This window comes from Pipistrellus kuhlii, unplaced genomic scaffold (assembly GCF_014108245.1).
Source record: "Pipistrellus kuhlii isolate mPipKuh1 unplaced genomic scaffold, mPipKuh1.p scaffold_m20_p_32, whole genome shotgun sequence".
Lineage (NCBI taxonomy): Eukaryota > Metazoa > Chordata > Mammalia > Chiroptera > Vespertilionidae > Pipistrellus > Pipistrellus kuhlii.
In genome coordinates, this window is record NW_023425532.1 from 3939307 (window position 1) to 3959998 (window position 20692).

Here is a 20692-nt window from a genome sequence, read left to right on the forward strand (position 1 = left end):
AAAACAAAACAAACAAACAAACAAAAAAAAAAACCCCACCTACCAGGTGTTGACATACCTCTGAAGTAGTAAATCTTGTCACTGCCCCTTAGGAACCTTGGGATATAGATGTTGAAATAGGCCTTCACAATTTTGTTGATCAATGAACAGTTTTAGCCTCTTACTAAGTGCAAGGCATTATGTTAAGGGCTGTGTATAATCTAATAAGAGAAACACAGTTCTTGCCTTGAGGAAAAAGATAGTGTCAAGAGTAACAGAATTCAGAGGTATGGCTAACTCATGCTCCTTATTAAATCCAATTAAGATAGTGTTGTTTTTCATTCTTATTTGAGTAGAAACTGAGGCAGCCGTATTTTGAACAGAATCTGATATATTATTGATGTTCAATAAATATTTTTAATAATGAGTTCTTTTGAAGGAATAACATCCATGAATATTCCAACAGATGGTAAAATATTTTTGCACATTTAATTTCTGCCAAAAAAAACCCAAAAAACACAACCCTCTATCTAACTTTAGAGTGGTAGAAAAATAAACAGAAAATTATAGTCAGCTAGAGCCACAGCTAGTCTGGCATGAGCCCTGGAGGAGGCTGTTCATTTGCTGGATTAACTGAATCTTTCCTTTAACTCTCATGAAGAAGGAGGAAGGAAACATGTCAGTACCCATAGGGTGCACATTGTATTTGAGTCCAAAGAACCATTGGAAAAAAAATCCAAACAAATAATAAACTTATTTCATAGTAAGGAATTTTTAACATGGCTAAGTTCCCATCAGGAAGCAATTAGACTTTATTCTAATCACCCCCAATTTAAAAAAAAACAAAAACAAAAAAACAAAACAACAACAGCAACAACAACAAAAAACCATCAGACCAAGGCACAAAGTTTGAATGATAAAAATTTTAAACTTAATATTCTATTAGTTGAGTTCATGCCTTAGACTTGTTATAAAAATTAATATTGTTGTCTGGCCGGCATGGCTCAGTGGTGGAGCATCGACAAGAACCAGTCATGGTTTGGTATGATTCTGTCCAAGGGCACACACCCAGGTTGTGGTCTCAATCCCCAGTGTGGTGCATGCAGGAGGCAGCCAATCAATGATTCTCTCTCATCATTGGTGTTTATATCTGTCTCTCCCTCTCCCTTCCTCTATGAAATAAATTTCAAAAAGTATTTTAAAAATTCATATTGTTCAGGCACTTCTGAAGGAAGCTGTGGGGTTTGAGACAATGGCAAAGGTTCTCTGCTCTGTAACTCAAGCATGAGGACAGTTGCGATTCCAAAAAACAGCCTAGCCTGTTCTATTTCTACTCAACATGGTGCTGAAAGCTTCTCAGCAAGACAGTATGGTACAGATAGAAACAAAAACGGCCTGCTGTTCTTTTCAGTTCTGTGCCTCCTGCAGGTGCCCTGAACAGGGCCCGGGCTGGGGAGGAGCCTGCAACCCAGGTACATGCCCTTGACAGGAATCAAACCCGGGACCCTTTGGTCCCCAGGAAGACACTCTATCCACTGAGCAAACAGGCTAGGGCTAAATGTCATTTTTATTTTCAACTGTAGGATACTATTTATTTTTTTTTTAAATATATATATTTTATTGATTTTTTTACAGAGAAAAAGAGCGAGGGATAGAGAATTAGAAACATCGATGAGAGAGAATCATTGATCAGCTGCCTCTTGCACACCCCCTACTGAGGATGTGCCCACAACTAAGGAACATGCCCTTGACCTGGATCGAACCTGGAACCTTTCAGTCTGCAAGCCGACGCTCTATCCACTGAGCCAAACCGGTTTCGGCTGTAAGACACTATTTAATGTAAGTTGTTAAAGGGTAGTTGATATATTTAAAGACTATAATTATTTCTGGTGACTAAAATGAAGGAGAGATTGATTGCATCATTAGATCCACCGAGTCTCTCTAACTTAGAACGGTTAAGACCCTTCTATATCACTGTTTCCCAAACTAAGCTCTAGCTTCTTGAAGGCAGGAACTATATGTTATGCTTCTCTTTGCTACCTAGTAGCTTCTTTACAAACACCAGTTGCCTCAAGAAGAATTAGCACAAATCATTGGAGAGTAAGATGAAAGAGCTGAAAGAAATAGATCTTAAGATTTATCAATTCAGACCTCCCCCCACAATCATGTACTTTTATTAAGTAAACCATGACTATTTTCTGCATTATGGCTGCTTAAATATTAACTTTCTCAGAGTGATTTTTATTTAAATCACACAGTTGAAGGGAATCTCTCAATATCTGTTGTGGTTTTAATCTGAAGAGAAAGAAAATTAAACCAAAAAAATGCCCTAAAAGAGCATGTTACAAGTGCATACAAGTTGCAAATTATAATACCTAGAGACAAACTAGTTGATGCGGATAAGATGATTGACATTAGTTTGTTATGGGGTGTATAAAAAGATCCTCAGTGTGCTAGTCCTCCTTTCACCTCTCAGTTCCTGAAATCCCATTCATGTCATTACCCTCATTTTCTCATATCTTGACCATTTTTCTCAGTCCTTTAAAAGTCTCATTGATTTCCAAATTCTGGCTATTGTAGATTGCAGATGATTGGATCCAAAAACTATGGTACATCTACACAATGGAATACTATGCTGCCATAAAAAAGAAGGAATTCTCATCATTTGCAGCAACCTAGATGGAATTGGAGAACATCATGCTGAGTGAAATAAGCCAATCAATGAAAGAGAAACACCACATGACCTCACTCATTTGTGGATAATAAAGAACATTATAAACTGATGAACCAAAAGATAGATATAGAGACAGTAAAGCAACAAGCAGACTGTCAAATTACAGCGGGGAGGGGAGAAGGATCTGGGGGAGATAATAGATCAACCGAAGGACTTGTATACATGCATATAAGTACAACCAATGGACATAAAACTCTGGGGAGGGGGGGATGTGTGGGAGGGAGGAATGGGGGCAAAAAAAAATCAATAAAATATGTAAAAATAAATTAATTAATTAATTAATAAAAAAATAAAAAAAATAAAAGTCTCATTGATTTCACTGATGAACAGTGTTGAAATTTTTCTAATTTGCAAACCTCTGGTCTCATGGCCAAGCTGATTCTCTTTTCCCAGAAGACATTGCCAGAATTGAAAGCATACAAATACACAGCAGGCCTCAGAGGATGGAAATGCATTCATGGATGGGAAATGAAATTGAAAGTTTATGGAGTGTCATTTCCTATCTAGGTAGTCACATTGTGCTTGGATCTTTGACTCCAACAATTATTGCTGTAAAAAAAAAAAAAAAAAAAAAAAAAAAAGGTCAATTTTATGATTTTTTTGGCATTTCATGGAAGGCATTTCTTTTTTTCATGATGATGAAAAATATCCAATGCAGAAATGATAGAACTGTCATCAGGATTTTGAGGTATACAACTGAGGACGACTTGGAAAAGAGTAATGAAGCCTGAAGCCCATTGCTTTGACATTTGTTTCAGTTATCTATATCTGTGTGGCAAACTACTGCAAAACTTAGTTGTTTAAAAAAACATTAATTTTATTTTTTTCACAATTCTGTGATCTGGGTTGTGAGCAGCCAAGGATTCTTCTGGTAGTTCTCCAAGTGGTCATGAGTGTAGCTGAATCCACCAGGCAAATTGGCTGGAGCAGGGTTCAGCCAGGATTCTGGGAAACTGGGTCTCTCTCTCTCTCTCTCTCTCTCTCTCTCTCTCTCTCTCTCTCTCAATATATAGGTGAATATTTGAGCTCTCCAAGAAACTTGAGATGATTTCCAATGGCCACTGTACAATTAATATTGACACCTATTACCTGCAGAGAGATACAAGAAAAACAAGCACCTACTCTGAAGAAAAGAAACTTGAATTAAAGGTCTAACTTAGCCATGTTACATAATCTCTGTCTCAATATATTAATATGGAAAAACAGAGATAATGGTGCATATCCACCTACTACAAAGGATTATTATATTAAGAAAACATCTGTGAAATTTTATATCAAAGTGTTAGGCACCATGTGAATGTAAGTTGCTATTAGAGTAATTGATGGATTTCATGACTGTCATTTTGTGTTTTGTTTTGAGTCCTCTCCAATTTTTGAATTATGCCTGTAATTTTAGATGCAAATTCTTGGAGCTAACTTTCAGTGAGACCAAAATATTATTAATGGTTCCACAGATCTTATTATGCTTAGTTTCTTTTTTTAGCAACCAATTTGGGTAATGGCTTTTAAATCACAATAGAATATTTGGTTATTATATTATCCTGGATTGATTTTAGTGATAAACATTGTGTATCTTGTGATTAAATAATTTTTCATGCCATCTCCATAATACTGAAAGATTAAGATAATATTCTGCCTAAAGTATTAGAAAGATGCATATTAATGCTTCAGTTATTTATAGATTTTTTAAATTTATTATTTTTTACTGTTCAAGCCTGTGCTATTAGCAATTGTCATTAAAAGTAAAAATTTCAATAGGTGCCGAGAACCACTTCCAGCATGTAATAATTACAAGAGTTTTACAAAAGGTTGGTGAAGCTTGGGAAGCTCAACAGGGTTGAGTCACATATAGTTTACTTGTTGGAAACTGCTAAACAGCACTTCCCCCAAATCTGAATAGGATTGTCTGCTGCCTGACAGCTCGGGGCATTTTTTTGCCTCCTGTTGGCCAAACGCAGGAACAGCTGTAGGCTATTCCCCAAACAGACAATGCTGCTGGGTTCTACGCTTTGATACAGTACCCTTTGAAGTATATATTCCCACCTTGCCTTGGGACAAATTGTGTTTAATAAAAGCACAGGTCAAGGGAGAGCCTTCTAGCTCCTTCAGCTGGAAGCTCCTCTGACCCCCAATGCCTTTCAAAACTATCTTTCGTCTATGGACTCCTTCTTAATCATCTGCAGGGAGCCCTTTCTCCAGAATGCTGAGCCCTTTGTAAGCTGGGGAAAAGAACCCCAGCAACTTATGCCCAAATGAGAGGCTCCAACAAATAGGCTCCAAAGTATCAAAGCAGATTGGTCTATGACAACATTTTAAACTTTAAACTACTAAAAGTGGGAGAAGAAGAGAGTACAGTGGCTAACTTGGGTAACTTCTCCTGTGAAGTGTGAATGGCTTGAAAAATGTTGCCACCACCAGGAAATTCTGTAACTGGGAGAACAAATAAGAGTGACAGAAAGGATGGCAGCCTCTATCTATCCTGCCAACAACCAGCTGGGCAGTGGTTCCTGCTGGAATCATGAAAAGGTGGTCCCATTGAGATACACTGCTGAGAACTGCAGGAATGCTGCATTTGAAGCTTCCTTCTGCTGAAGATTTCTCTGATGGCTCCCAGTGAAACCTTAGATCCTGACAAGCTATATGAATTGCTGGTATTAGTTTTACCAAAGAAGAACATTTGCAGTGTAATGTCCTTCCTGAATTTATATTGAATTATAAATGTATCATTTTCTGTTCCTTCACTTTCATTCTGTATGTGCCTCAGTCTTAACTAGGTTTCCTGTAGGCAATGCTGCAGCTCAGAGCAAGTGAATCTAAGTAAGTATGTGTGCTGGCCCTTTAAGACGAACTTCCTGAGACTTCAGAAGAACTCATCTCACTCAGCAGAAATCCCTTCTGTTTTTTATAGCCAGAAGTTATGGGGACTTCTCTCCCTTGCACTGGAACCCTGGGCTGTGGGGCCTGGCGTTGTTCTGGGACCCCTCACTCCTCAGGGGGCACCTCTGAGGCTGAGAAATCCCTTTTTAAAGTGGCTTCTTCTTTATAGCCTTAGTTGTAGTACTACTGTTCAGCTAGATTCCAGGTAGTTATTAATGATGATTGTTCTGTAATATAGGTGTAATTTTGTTGTGGTGGTGGGAAGACTCGAGTATGGCATTTACTTATACTGCCATCTTGACCAGAACCCAAAGATGCTCAATCTTACTACTTTTATTCAACACTAGAGGTCTGGTGCATGAATTTGTGCATGGAGGGGGGAGGAAGTTGGACAGGAGGCTCTGATCTAGTTGTGTAGATGTGCTGAGGTAGTGGCAAGCAAAGACCACAGACAGAGCGCCCCCAAAGGCCTGAACACTGGCTATGCCCTGAGGTGGAAATACAGCTTTACTTTGCTGCCTGCACTCGGGCTGCCTCACTCTCCCTGGAGTAGAGTTGCTGACAGACAGGTCATCTCTCCTACCTCAGCTGCATATTTTCTTGGGGCTCTGCCCCCAAGCATGATAGGTAGCTGACTTCAGCCAATGGTGGCACATCACTTTAGGAGTGCTAGCCAGTCGGCGCAGGGCAGAGCCAGGAGTAGATGATGGGGGCAAAAAGGTGAGTAGCATCATGGCATGGTGTGGTGGCAGAGGCAAGATAGCAGTGGTGCTTACTTTGCATCTTAGCAGTTAGGCTGCTGCCTTGCTCCTTTTGATCCTGCCAACCTCCCACTCTGTTTTGATCAGCACTGGGGTCATTCTCCTCCTACGGGCTTCCTGGACCCTGATTCTCCAGTGCCCGAAGCCTTAGCCAAGGGGATGGACCAACTAGGGGGAGGAACCACAGCAGGTTTGCTGTGTGAGTCCACTGATCAACAGGTGCAGCTCCAGCATTGAGTGTCTGCTCCCTGGTGGTCAGTGCATGTCATAGCAACTGGTTGTTCTAGTAATTCAGTTATAACGGTTGCTTAGGCTTATTATATATAATAATCTATATATATATATAGATTAGTGGCCTGGTGCATGAAATTCATGCGGGGGGGGGGGGAGGGGTCCCTCAGCCCAGCCTGCACCCTCTCCATTCGGGACCTCTTGAGGAATGTCCAACCCCTATCAGATCAGGCCCAAACCAGCAGTCAGACATCCCTCTCGCAATCTGGGACCACTGGCTCCTAACCACTCACCTGCCTTCCTGCTTGATAGTCCCTAACTGCCTCTGCCTGCCTGACTGATTGCCCCTAACCCATCTGCCTATCTGCCTGATCACCCTAACTACCTCTGCCTGTGGGCTATCTCACCCCCAGCTGCCTCTGCCTGCCTTATCACCCCTAACTGCCCTCTCCTATAGGCCTGGTCTCCCCCAACTGTCTTCCCTGTAGGCCTAGTCTCCCCCTACTGTCTTCTCCTGCAGGCCTGGTCCCTCCCAACTGCTCTCTCCTGCAGGCCTGGTCTCCCCCTGATTGCCCACAACTGCCCTCCTGCAGGCCATCTTGTGGTGGCCATCTTGCGTCCACAAGGGGGTGGCAATCTTTGGCCAGATGGGGGAGCCATCTTGTGTGTTGGAGTGATGGTCAATTTGCATATTGCCTCTTTATTATATAGGATAGAAAACTAAGGAGTCCTGAGTAATTAAAGGGTAGGTTGAGGCCACACAACTTGAAGGGATGAATAGAAGATAGAAAGACCAATCTTCCCTACCTCATCTTTGGCCTTGGTTTGTTCATTTATCTTTTTTGCATGAGTCAAATGAAAGAGGTTGAATACTATGTGGGGCTCTGGTTTCAGGCTTTACACTACATGTGCTTTTAGAAAGCAAACTTGATTAGCTAGTAATTTCATTAAGCCAGTAGTTCTCAACCTTTCTAATGCCACAACCCTTTAATATAGTTCCTCATGTTGTAGTGACCCCCAACCATAAAATTATTTTTGTTGCTATTTCATAACTGTAATTTTCCTGCTGTTATGAATGGTCTGTGTTTTATGATGGTCTTAGGAAAACACTGATATTTACATTACAGTTCCTAACAGTAGCAAAATTACAGTTATGAAGTAGCAACAAAAATAATTTTATGGTTGGGGGTCACCACAACATAAGGAACTGTATTAAAGGGTCATGGCATTAGGAAGGTTGAGAACCACTGCATTAAGGGATCTTCATTCTCTGTCACATCTGCATCACATTAACCTCTCTATTCCACACAACAAAAGCTGCCAAAGACTGCCTCCTTCATACACCTGCCACACTGAAAACCCAGGACTCAAGCCTGGAGAGAAGCCAAACATTCCTAAAATTTGAAATTCTTCTCAACAGGAAATCTCTGAAGGAGTTTCTCTCTTCAATCAAGTACCCCCTATCCAATTCCTCAACGTGTAAAGTATGCAAACACACACACACACACACACACACACACACACACACACACACACACATTTTTCTAGACAACATTTAAGGACAATAACAAATTCCTATTGCTTAGATAGTTCCAGAAATCTTGGTGACTTCTTGTGGCCAATTTATTAATTGCTTAGGGTTGTGAAATTCAAGGTTATGTTAAATGGGAAGCTTTGGGACTATTGGCATTGTTATGTGTAATGGTTTTCAAACTGTTCTGTTCATAAATTCAACTCAGTATTTTCTCCTGAGACACTGCCCCTGATTCACTGCACCACTCACATTCTGCATTTAGATGTTTCCCTGTGACACTAAAATATTTGATGTTATTAAAATCATGTTATTGATATTCAAATAAATTATGTCTTGAGTGTTATGCTTAGTATACCGATTAATAAAACTTGGATTTTCTTCTTTTTTGGCTTCTGCAAAAATAATTTATAGAGACACAAATAGTAATATTAAAGCTATCAACCATAAAAGTCAATACTTGACAGCACCATGTAATTTAAGAGTTGCATACATATGAATGCAGATCTTGTGCTTTCTAAATGTACATACATTAGCTACACACCAGAAATTTAGAGTTTCTGAAGCAGCAAGCTGTCAAATGATAGAGCACTGATGTTTTGAAAATGAACTTTTCAGCAAAGCAGGAAAATTGGCAAAGCTGTGGTAGTACATAAAATACATATGCCTCTTTGCATCATCAAATTGTCCTTAGATGTATCCATTAACACTCTTTCTTTGTTGAATTTTTTAAATAAAGGATTTAGCATTGACTAGGTGCCTCAGTGATGGGAGTGTCATCCCATAAACCAAAAGGTTGTGTGTTCAATTCCCTGTCAGGTTCATATAAAGGCAATCAATTGCTGTTTCTCTCTCACATTGATGTCTCTCTCTCTCTCTCTCTCTCTCTCTCTCTCTCTCTCTCTCTCTCTCTCTCTCTCAATAAAACATATCCTTGGGTGAGGAGGAATTTTTTAAGTAAAAAAAAAAATTTATATTTTGAGCTTTGAAGTTTAAATTTCCAGAAAGGAAGAAGTTTTGCTTTATTTTGGAAGCTCATTTGCAAACAATATAAAGCACAAACTTCAATTTAAAAGTTCACAACTATATTAACAAGGTTTTTAATTATTTTGTGACTATATTTTTCCACTCTAAAATATTTTCACAGTAAAAAAGATCAACAGAGAAAAAGGATTTGCTATTTTAGGAAGTGGGTTTATTCAAAATGATCTGAATTTTTGGGCCAATTGGAGAATTCAATTCCAATATATGCAATGTAGGTTTGCTCACAACCTTCCAGTCAATGGATACAAGTGTAAAATGAGAAGAGATGTTACTTTAATTGCAACAATACTTGTTCCACTGACACTTGATATTCACTAATGACCTCTCAAAGCACAACTCTATTATTTCTGCTAATCCCCTATGATGTTTCAAGTGAATTACATCTTTTTTTTTAGGGGGGGTGGGGGGGAAGGGAGGCATTCTTCTGGTTCATGTTCACTGTCCATAACAAAACCCACAGTGTGCTCCACTTAGAAGTGGAGAAATGTCCTGTTTCCCCAAAATGCATCATTCTTCCTCTCTTGGGCAAAAGCAGTACCCCTTCTGCTTCAGTTTCTGCAACATCTCTCTCCTACAGGACAGGAAGAAATACTCTTGCTATCCCCTACAGCAGAAAATCCTTATGCCATTTGATAATTACAAACGACTCCTAGGAACACCATATCAATTTATTAATCATAATCAAGTATATATTAATGCTGGTTGGGCAAATCTCATTACATGTAAATAAAATAAGGACTGTTTAAGGGAAATGAGAAAGTTCAATGCAAATAGGAAGTGGCAGATAATCCTATAAAATAAAAGGCTAATATGCAAATTGTCCCCTCAGGAATTCAACCTACCAAGGGTTTGACAGCTCACTATGATGTGTGCTGACCACCAGGGGGCAGTGCAGAATGATTGAAGGCCCCAGCCAGCAGCCTGTAGCCAGGGGAAAGAAGGCCCCAGCCAGCAGCTGGAAGGCCCTGATCAGCTCCGATTTCCTTGCAGGCCTAGGAACGCTACTCATGCCTGAATTACATGCACTAGGCCTCTAGTCTTACAATATTTATGAATATTTCAAATGCGTATACCCTTTGACAAAATAATACCATTTTGAGGAATGCATATGAGCATTTGTATTAGGATGCATACTGCATTTAGTTTGTGAATTCACTTAATGAATTTTTTTTCATTTCAGTTCTTATACTTCTCACCTCCAGAACTTCTACTTAGTTCTTTTTTTTATAATTTATTTCTTTATTGATACATCATTCTCCTGTTACCTTCAGTTCTTGTCTACTGTTTCCTTTAGCTCTTTGAACAAATTTAAAACAATAGATTTAAAGTGTTCATTAATGAAGTCCAAAATATGTGCTTCCTCAGAGACAGGGTCTGTCAGTGTCATCTCTTCCTGTGAATGGGCCATGCTTCCTGTTTCTTTGTATGCCTTGTAGTTTTCTGTTGAATATAAAATGGTAACTCTAATGATGCAATTCTCCCTCTTCCCAGAGTTTGCTGTTACTTACTGCTGAAGGCTTCCGTCATGTTTGTTTAATGACCTTTCCAAACTATTTCTTGCGAAGACTATTCTTTGTTGTATGTGGTCATGGAAATCTCTGTGTTGTTATCTCAATAGTCAGCTAATTATCTGCCAGAGACTTCCTGAAACATTTGGAGCCACAAAGAAAAACCACACACACACACACACACACACACACACACACACACACACACACTTTGCAGATTGGCTCCGTGCTGGGGAACAACTTTAACACTAATTCAGGTCACCGATTACTCTGCCATAGCCTTCACCTTCTGCTTTTGCAGAGCCCAGTGATTAGTCAGAGATAAAAGCCTAATTGTCTTAGGTCTTTTGTGAACATACATCTTACTCTGTGTGTTACACTCAGAATCCCCTGGTATTTGTAGTAGTCTTTCAGAGCATATAATTCCCCAAGAATTTTCTTTCTCACTCTGCTCCTTCCCAATGTTTTGGATTTGTCTTCTGCTTGCCCCATCTTCTGTCCCTATTGTGTCAGGCAGATATGTGCCATGTGTCTTTAGATGTTTTCAACAGAGTTTACCTAGAAAGATGCTCTAGCATCGTTAGTGAATACCAAGGAATGAAGGCAAACAAAGGTCCATCTTTGTGCCAGTCCTTGGGAAAGCATTGGACCAATTAAAATACCCAACAACATTTTTTTTCAGAACAAGATCTTTATTGTTCTCCCTGTAGACCAGCACCAGCAAAGCACATCAAGGTTATGGGTCACTGTCCCCATAGCCACTACTCTACTGGGGAATGAAGGATGAAAAAAAAAGAAGAAAAAAGCCACAATATTTTCTTTCCAAAATTTAGGAGTGACTAACTTCACTAAGCACTTCCTCGGTTATAGTAAGATTTTGAACTCTGAGATCCAATAAAATTGATTGTCAGTCTCTACCACTTAGCGGCTGTTTCAATGGAAGGACCAATTCTTGGAACCCTCTAATCCACCTTTTCTATGACATCATCTCTGCAATTTTCTTGCATAAATTAAGGCATATTCATTATCTCCCCAAAAGGGAGAAACACAAGGACCTATTAGTCATTTTATCCCTTTCTGGCAATGTTAATGTATTTTCCAGGTAAGTAAAAAGCTCACTGAGGCATTTAATAGCTTAAGACTAACAAAAAGTGAACTATTACCAACATTTCTATTTAAAAATATTAGAGGAAGTGGAGAAAATGATTAATACACATGTTTTTCAAGCAAGAAACAAAATACACACACTGAAACAAAATATGCCATAGTTCTTATTTCTGTTCTTGGACTCTAAGCTATAGTAAAAATTGAAATTCCATTTTCTACTACTTAGTCCATGTTCTCTCTAGCTTTAGCCTTCGCCACAGCTGATTAAATTTATTTAGCTGGTTGGATAACTCAAGCCTTCATTGTAAGGAATCTGAGCATTAATTGGGTACTCTTTGATTAACTTTTATAATTGGAAATGGAGGTCCATGGAATCCCCCAAGTTCCAGTCATAGTCCTCTCTGCCCCCAGTATATACAGTATCCTAGTTTCCTCTTATTAATCAGAATTAAAAACCCCTTTACAGTAGCCCCTTCTTTGCCTGTAGTAAGGTTAGTGGCCTGAGGAACCTAACCATATCAAGTAGCAGGCTCAGCTTTCCATTCAATAGAAAAATAGCTGTGTCCTCTGGCAGAAATATCCTCCCTGCCCCTTGGGAATCAATACCTTTGAGTCAACAAAGCCAAAAGCTTCAGAGATTTTTAGCAAAATTTAATGAATGGATCATTAGGTGTAATAGTGCCTGAGACCACTCTCAACTTTACCTCTTAGTTTCAAGACCTGGGTATTTTGGCTATGAGGAAACAGTGCCAATATTGCTCATTGATTTAAAGTATATGTCACATTTTGAGCACAGTTCCCAACCTCATGGGTATAACCTCTAACAGGCACTAAGGCAATATCTTCAATAAGCATTTTATTTTTATAATATTTCTTTTTATTGACTTCAGACAGAAAGGGAGAAGGAAAGAGGAGAAACATCAATGATGAGAGAGAATCATTGATTGGTTGCCTCCTGCACACTCCCTACTAGGGGTAAAGTCCACAACTCGGGCATGTGCCCTGACCAGGAATCAAACTGTGACCTCCTGGTTCATAGGCTGGTGCTCAACCACTGAGCCATGCCAGCTGGGCTCAGTAAGCATTTTCAAAACTCTATGGGGCCAATTGTCTTTTCAGTAGTGGAGCATATTGTTGAAGCAGTGAATTTCATGGCCATGAGGCCAACCCACACTTCTTTAGCAATGTTATATGAAATAATGTGATAGTGAACAATTTATCCTTTAAATCTATGAATGGCAATATTGCTTATTGTGTTTAGGGTGGGAGCTCCAATCTGTATTCGGTATACATATATATTCCAGTAAAGACAGATTGCTGCTCTCTTCATGATGGAAAAAATTAAATGTAATCAATCTCCTACACTCCTCTGCCTGCCCTCCTCCACCTGTCTTATCAGGGCTCACTAATGTTTCTGGTGTTGGCAGACAAGCCAATCAATAGTGATGCCAGCAAGACCAGCCATAAGGCAAAGTCAATGTTGTTGAGCTCATGCCGAAATCCCATTCTTGCTGCCATAGCCACTTTACACATTGAACAATCTGGCACAAGGTAGCCTGGGAAAGAAGCTGACTTACATCCATAGGATAGCTATTTGGAGTGACCAACTTTGCTTGAGAAAGTGAGAAAATTGATCAGAATTGCATGAGCAGATGGAAAGAAAGAGATGCTAGTTCAAAAGAATAAAGGCATGGATAATCATAGAATTTGGCAAAGCATGGGAGACCAGCCTGGCTAAAGGCAAGTTAGTACTTTGGAGAACTTTTTGAGGAAAAAACAAAAGTTATAATTAAAGGGCATTGTAAAATTATTGATTAAGGTATTACATATGTGTCCTTATGTCCCCATTGCTCCCCATCCCCCAACTTATGTCCTCACCCCCTATTGTTTGTGTCCATTGGTCAGGCTAATATGCATGCATACAAGTCCTTTGGTTGATCTCTCCCCCTTACCCCTACCCTCCCCTACCTTCCCTCTGAGGTTTGAGGATCTGGTATTAACAAACAGCAACAAGAACAAAAATTTGTAACTATGTGCAGTCATGAATGTTAACTAGACTTACTAAGATGATCATTTCATAATGTATACAATATTGAATCATTAGGTTTTATGCCTGAAAATAATATAATGTCTATTATACTTTAATTTTAACAACCTTAAAAATATCAAAAGCAACACATAGTAGTACTGGCTTACATTTATCAAGTCCTTACTGTGTACTGTGCTAATCTCTTTATATGTATTACTAGTGACCCAGTGCACAAAATTTGTGCATGAGGGGGTTATATATTAGGATATTATTTATTCTCCAAAATAAACTCTGTGTGTGAGGTAGATACTATTTACAATGAACTGAATGTTTGTACCCTCCCCAAATTTATGTGTCAAACCCTAATGCCAATGTGATGATGTTTAAAGGCAAGGCCTTTAAGAGGTCCTTTAAGAGGTAATTAGAACATGAGGGTGAAGAATGCATGAATGTACATTAGTGCCCTTATAAGAAGAGGCCGGGGAGCTACCTAGTATTGGAAGTCTGTAAACAAGAAAAGGGCCTTGACCAGAACAAGAGCATTCTGGCACCTTGCTCTTGTACTTCCAGCCTCTAGGACTGTGAGAAATGAAATCAATTTCTATTGTACATCAACCAACCAGTTTATGATATTTTTTATAGTGGTCCCAACTGACAATGACACTACTATGCCCATTTTAGAGAATAATTTCAGGTTAAGTAATTTAGAATAATTTCAGATTAAGAATAATTTAGAGGTTTAGTAATAAATTACAGAGTTCCTAATGGTATAGACACACACAAACCCACAGAAGTTGTTTACTACTGGGCTGTACTGCCTTGCTATTCAGGCTAAGTAGTATGGACCCTAATGTTACATAAAGGGGGATGACTGAGAAGATTTGAGCAAAATAAAATATTTAGAAATTAATTTTTCAATGTGATATGGCACAGACTATTTTCTGTATCTACTAAGGAATGATTAAGAGGACATAAGTTGGAGAGGTCTTGAGCCTTGAAGAGAGACAATATCAGGTTTGTATCTCAGTTCTGTCTTATGACCTGAAAATTTTTAACTTTATGTGCTGCTACTTCCACATTGGTAAAATGGATATTTAACAGTTCTTATCTGGGCAAGGTGTATTTTGCTTGGTCCCTGATATAGAATAGACACTTCAGAGCAGTAGATCCTTTCCTTTCTGTCCCCTTTCTTCCCAGTAGTGAATATTGAAATAAGTTTCTGAAAGCTTTTCAAAATAGGAATATAATCATTCTACAATTTGTTAAATGGAACTTTTTCAGAGTGTTGTGATGGTATTTTGGATACAAATCTAATAAAAAAAGAATTTATTACCTATTATGTGCCTTTCTCAATACTGGGCTCTAGAGGAACTGAAATCAATGGGCTATCATCTCTGGCAAATGAATAGATAAGCTTAAACTAGTGAGATAAAGGGCCATAGTAAAGTCTATACCAGGAGGTAAGAAAAATAGTTTAGGGAGTGCAGGAATCTATGATCAGTTTCCACAGTGGAATCTATTGATTATTTAAAGTTCAGAAAAGCAATAATATTTCTCCAAACCAGTCCAGTAGACCCTTAAGTTATCCTATTAAATATTTAACAAATAATCTGTCCTCCCTCTTCTGTCCTCCTCAAGAGCAGGAGGATTGGTGGTAAAAATGAGGATCATTGGCTAATAAGTAGTAATCTCAAGTTTCTATGTTGGTAGCTAAGAAAATAGCTGGTAAAAAGGCAAAAAGTGCAAAAAGGAGCATATTTACTACTAGAGGCCTGGTGCACAAATTTGTACATGGATGGGGTCCCTTGGTCTGGCCAGAGATCGAGGTGATCAGGGCCATCTCACCCAGTCCCTATAGGGGCTGATTGAGGCTGGCAGGCTGTGGGGGAGGGACCAGCGGAAGGTTTGCTAATTGTGGGAACGCACTGACCATCAGGGGGCAGCTCCTATATTGAGTGTCTTCCCCCTGATGGTCAGTGCGCATCATAGTGACCAGTTGACCAGTCATTCAACCGACCAGTTGTAACAGTCACTTAGGCTTTTATATATATAGATTCCTAACAGTGCCAATGATGAGTAATTGGGAGGAGGAAATGAAGAATAAAAGAGAATTTCAATACTCTTTGAATATTAATGGAAAATAATAGTTCAGTCAAAAAAGATAGAACTTAACAATTACAGAAAAATAAGAAAATGCTTCCCTTTATCCTTTTGAGAGCATGAATGGGGGGAAACAGGTTAGAAAAAGGGATGGAATTGGTAACTTCCATATTAGAAGTTCAACTGATCAGGATGTCTTAACAAATTTGTGGAAAATATCATGGTAATAGCACTAAGTTTTAAGCTATCCCCATTTAAATTGCCCTCCTTCCAGTCCTTCAGTAAAGTTTATCCCACCCCTCTTGACTTATGTGTAGATATAAGAGAAGCACAGTGTGTCAAATGAAAGTGTGGCTGGCCCCATTGCAAACTAGCTTCTGACTTTTGTATAGAAGAAGTAGTCCTGAGGGAATCGAACTAAGGTGGCCAGATATTGAACCAGCAGCCATGGAGCCACCAGGGAGGAGTGGAATAAGGAGGCCACACTGTGAGCTGGACTACCTGAGCAGAAATGATATAAAAGTTATCATCCTGGAAGAAGCTGAACTATGAAAGTAGAAGAGACAAATCCTGGGCTTGTAAGTACTATCCCTCATCTTTGATATTGTAGTTTAAACAAGACTCACACATCTTTTCGTATTTCTCTAAACAGAATTTTTGTATTTCTCTAAACAGAATTTTTGTGTGGTCACTGCTTTATTAACTTCCATCAGAAGAATGTAATTTCCACTTCTGTGACAATCTGTGTAACCAAGCATAGCTCTTACACAAGTACTCTATGTACTCACATGACATGGAATACTCTGTTCCAAGTTGTGCAAACTAGAGATGAAGATGTCACCTGCTCACAGTTGACAGCCCTGTGCCCCATGGAAAATTCGGGCTAAAATCTGCAGGGATATGGCATTGCTATGACTCAGTTCTGCAAATCTTCAAGGACTCACAAGCATGTATTATAAAATATGAGAGCTATATGTTCAGAATGGAGCATTTTCCAACAGGTGCAAAGTTTGATGCAGGCTCTCAATCTATTAATAACATACCTTGTCAAAAATTTCAGTATTTTCTAATATTAAAATGAAACCTCGTGGATTTCATTGGTGGGATGCAATTACTCTTGTGAAGTAGATAATATGATTTGATATTTCTCCTCATTCTAACATACAAGTAAAAGGGAAAATCACATGACCTGTTATCACTCCTATGATGTAAAACACTTCATTATTTTAGAGATGTTGGCTCTAAGGCTTAGGAACACTTGTCCAATATTAAGTTAAAATATATATATATATATATATATATATATATATATATATATATATCCCTTCCTTATCTACCCTCAGCCCCTATCCCCACACACTACAACATATGCTCCAATCACTGTTTTTTGTTTGTTTGTTTGTTTTTTTCCCTTGAACTCATCTGTCAAGTTTTCAAAACTTTCATCAACAGTTCTTAATACGTTCCCCAGTGTGACACATGTAAGGAATGACATCCCATGTACAACAACACAGTTCACATAACCATGCCCAAATTTTGACAAAATCTTAAAATTCTTCAGAGGACTTAAAAAGTGTAACAAGTCAAAGCAACCCAAATATTAACTAGAGAAAGCAGGCTGCTGGTGAGGCACGATTCCCTCCGAACAAACTCTTGGAAGCTAAGTTCTCTCCCACTCAAAGCAACGGAGTGAGCATGAATATTTATAGAGATAACCTTGAATTTTCTCTAATTTTAAAAATGTGAGTCATTTTCAAACTTTAGTTCTTTATTATATCTGCCATAGGCCACAAAAAATGCTGCTGTAGCCCTTCCTACTCTCGCATGCTGCGATGCTTACACCCATATCATGATGGTGAAAAATCTTCTCATCATCTAAGGTTCAATTTAAATGCCACTTCCTCCACAGGAGCAGTTGCTATGTGTGTCTCAGCCAAATCCTGTCTTCGTGAACCACTCAGGTTTATAACTCTTTGTCTGAGACCTTTCACTGGTTGCAGAGAAATACACTCAGTCTTCATGTCAGACGGCACAGGAGTATTTGGGAATTGACACCCCTGGGCAGAGCCCTCAAACAATGATTCACATGATTTGGTAAATAAATACATCATCTTCCTTTCTGCTCAAGTAGAACGACACTGGGATGTGTTCTCCACCATCTTTCTGAGGCCCCAGTGGGACTAATTCCAATGACCTATAACAGTGATCTACTTAATGCCCTGCTTGGCTTCCTCAGATCCCCTCCCAAATAAATCTTGTCTTCAAATACAACTTTCTACTTCTAGGGAAATCAGACCTAATATTCATTGGAAATACTTTTTCAGTGACCCTCACAGAAAATACCTCCCCCTTCTGGAGTCCTTTAACACTTTGTTACAGTAAGGGTAGAGTTGTACAGGATATTAAAAAACACAGCGAATTATAGATATACCTGCCCCTCACCAGAGGCACTCAAAGATAGGAATTATGATTTCTCTTTATCTTTATCCTCAAATTGCAGAGCACTGCACTTTGCACATTCCTAGTACTTCATAAGTATTTGTTCATTGGAATTAATATTAATACATTATAATATGAAAATAGCAATTCTTGATGTTTTATTCTAAGATATTACTTATAAAGAAACATTGAGGAGTGAAGATTTAGCATAAAAATAATAGCTAGCTAACGCATTTGATTAAACTCTTTTCAGATTCCCTTTAAAAATGTACAATAAGTTGTCCAAAAGGGAAGCATTGTAGTAGCACGATAAACTAATTGCAACAGTAAGATAACATAATAAATCAAGGGGGGGAAATGCAACCTAGTGTAGAAGCAGGAAAATTTATTCACCTGTCACCTCGCCAATGTGTGTGGATTAAGGAACACAATCATGAGCTAAGACATGCTCAAACTTAAAAAGAATAGATCAGCTTGGAAGTGGGTAGAAAGAGGTTAGGGCCACCACCACTCTTTGCTTCTCACTCAAAGCACAAAGCTACAGCAGGACAAAAGCCATTCTCATATCCTTCATTACACCAGGATTATCTTTGTAAGGAGGTACCATCCTCCCAACTCCTTCTTCAGCCTCCTTTCAGAGCTCCATGTGCAGCATGATGAGAAGTTGAAAGCAATGGGGAGGGTGCATAATGGACAAAAGCATCCTGAATGCCCTCTAGGGCAAAGCATGCTATGCGAGGACAGAGAACAGGGGTAGATTGGCAGGATCTTACCTAGTCAAGAAAGAGCTTCTATAAAATATAGCATTGCTTTATGGTCAAGAATATAGACTGAAATCAGACAGACAAAGGGTGAGGTTCCACCTCTTCTTACTACATGTTGCAAGATTTTGAGTTAATTTAGCAAAACCTTAGTTTTCTTATAAGTAATATGTGATAAGAGAAGTAGCTCTCTCATAGAGCCCTTAAGAGGATTAAATGAGGCAAATAATGTAAAGATCTCAGGAAAGTGCTTGTTAGAGTAGCTAAGATTATTTCCTCTCCTTTCTCCTCCTCCTCCTTCCTGTCCCTCCTCCTCCTCATTAACGTTGTCATCACTCATGCATTCTAAATATTCAAAGAATGAGACAGTTGAAGATGAAAAGTTTCCACTTCAGTTCACCAGATCTATGAGAAATGAATGCTTATAGAGCAATGAATTTGGCTTACGCAGATCAAACTAACATCTGGCTTTATAGCTGAGAAGGGAATTCTCTCAATTTCCAAGTGGATGGTCAAAGTGAATGAGAGTGATCAAACCCCTACCTGCTACAAATATGGGACCAATATAGATTGCTCCTTATCTATCTATACTAATAAAAGGGTAATATGCTAATTAGACCAGGAGACTTTCCTGACGTTCTTCCAGACAAAGCCATGGTGGCAGGGCTGAGGCAGAGGTGATTAGGGGTGATCATACCAGGAGAGGAGGGCAGTTAAGGGTAAGCAGGCTGGCGGGGAAGGCAGTTGGGGGCAAGCAGGCTGGCAGTGGGGGACAGTTGGGGGTGATCAGGCTGGTATGGGGGTTAGTTGGGGGCAAACAGGCCAGCAGGGGGGCATTTGGGGGTGGTCAAACTGGTGGGGGGGTAGTTGGAGATGAGCATGCTGGCAGGGGGGAAGTTGGGGGTGGCAGGGGGCAATTGGGGGTGGCAAGGGGCAGTTGGGGGTGATCAGGCTGGCAGGGGGGCAGTTGGTCCTGGATTGCAAGAAGGGACCCAGATTGGAGAGGGTGCAGCCTGGGCTGAAGGACTCCCCCCTCCCCCAGCCTTGTGCATGAATTTCATGCACTGGGTCTCTAGTATATATATAAAAGGCTAAATGTTTGACTATCTGACCGGTTGCTATGACGTGCACTGACCACCAGGGCACAGAGGCTCATACAAGAACTGCCAAGCTGCAGTTACTTGGCAGTGGCAGTTCTCAGGTGATGCACCCTGAAACCAGAGAGGAGGGAATCCGATTCCTGCAGGGCCGCAGGATTCTACCTTTGGCTGTGGGTTATGTTGCTACTGGGGCACTGTTGGCCCCAAATCTGGTTTACTGCACACTTGCATTTGTGTCTCACATCCTGCAGACAGCAATTTTGCAGAGTGCCCTTTTGGATTCTGGCACTCCTTAGAGGGTGTCAGAGGGCTGGTTTCAGCCCAATTCCCACAGGCCAGGCTGAGGGATCCCACCTGCTGGATGGACCCTGCTCATTCCAAAGACACCAGGCAGGGACCATGGGAGGTTGGCTCCAGGGCGTGTCCGGCCCATCTTGCCCAGTCTCACCCCGCTGGCCACCTTCTAATTAATTTCCTTTCAATGTGCACAA

The 20692-nt window shown here is 39.7% G+C and overlaps 1 long non-coding RNA gene across 1 annotated transcript; it reads right to left on the minus strand.

Annotated features, from left to right (window-relative positions):
• Positions 1 to 9946: 9946 nt before the first annotated feature.
• On the minus strand, positions 9947 to 20337 carry LOC118731726. Its single transcript, XR_004991945.1, has 3 exons — positions 20206 to 20337; positions 20129 to 20134; positions 9947 to 9981 (listed from the first exon to the last, which is right to left on the minus strand). It is a non-coding gene; the product is annotated as an uncharacterized LOC118731726 (long non-coding RNA).
• Positions 20338 to 20692: the final 355 nt, after the last annotated feature.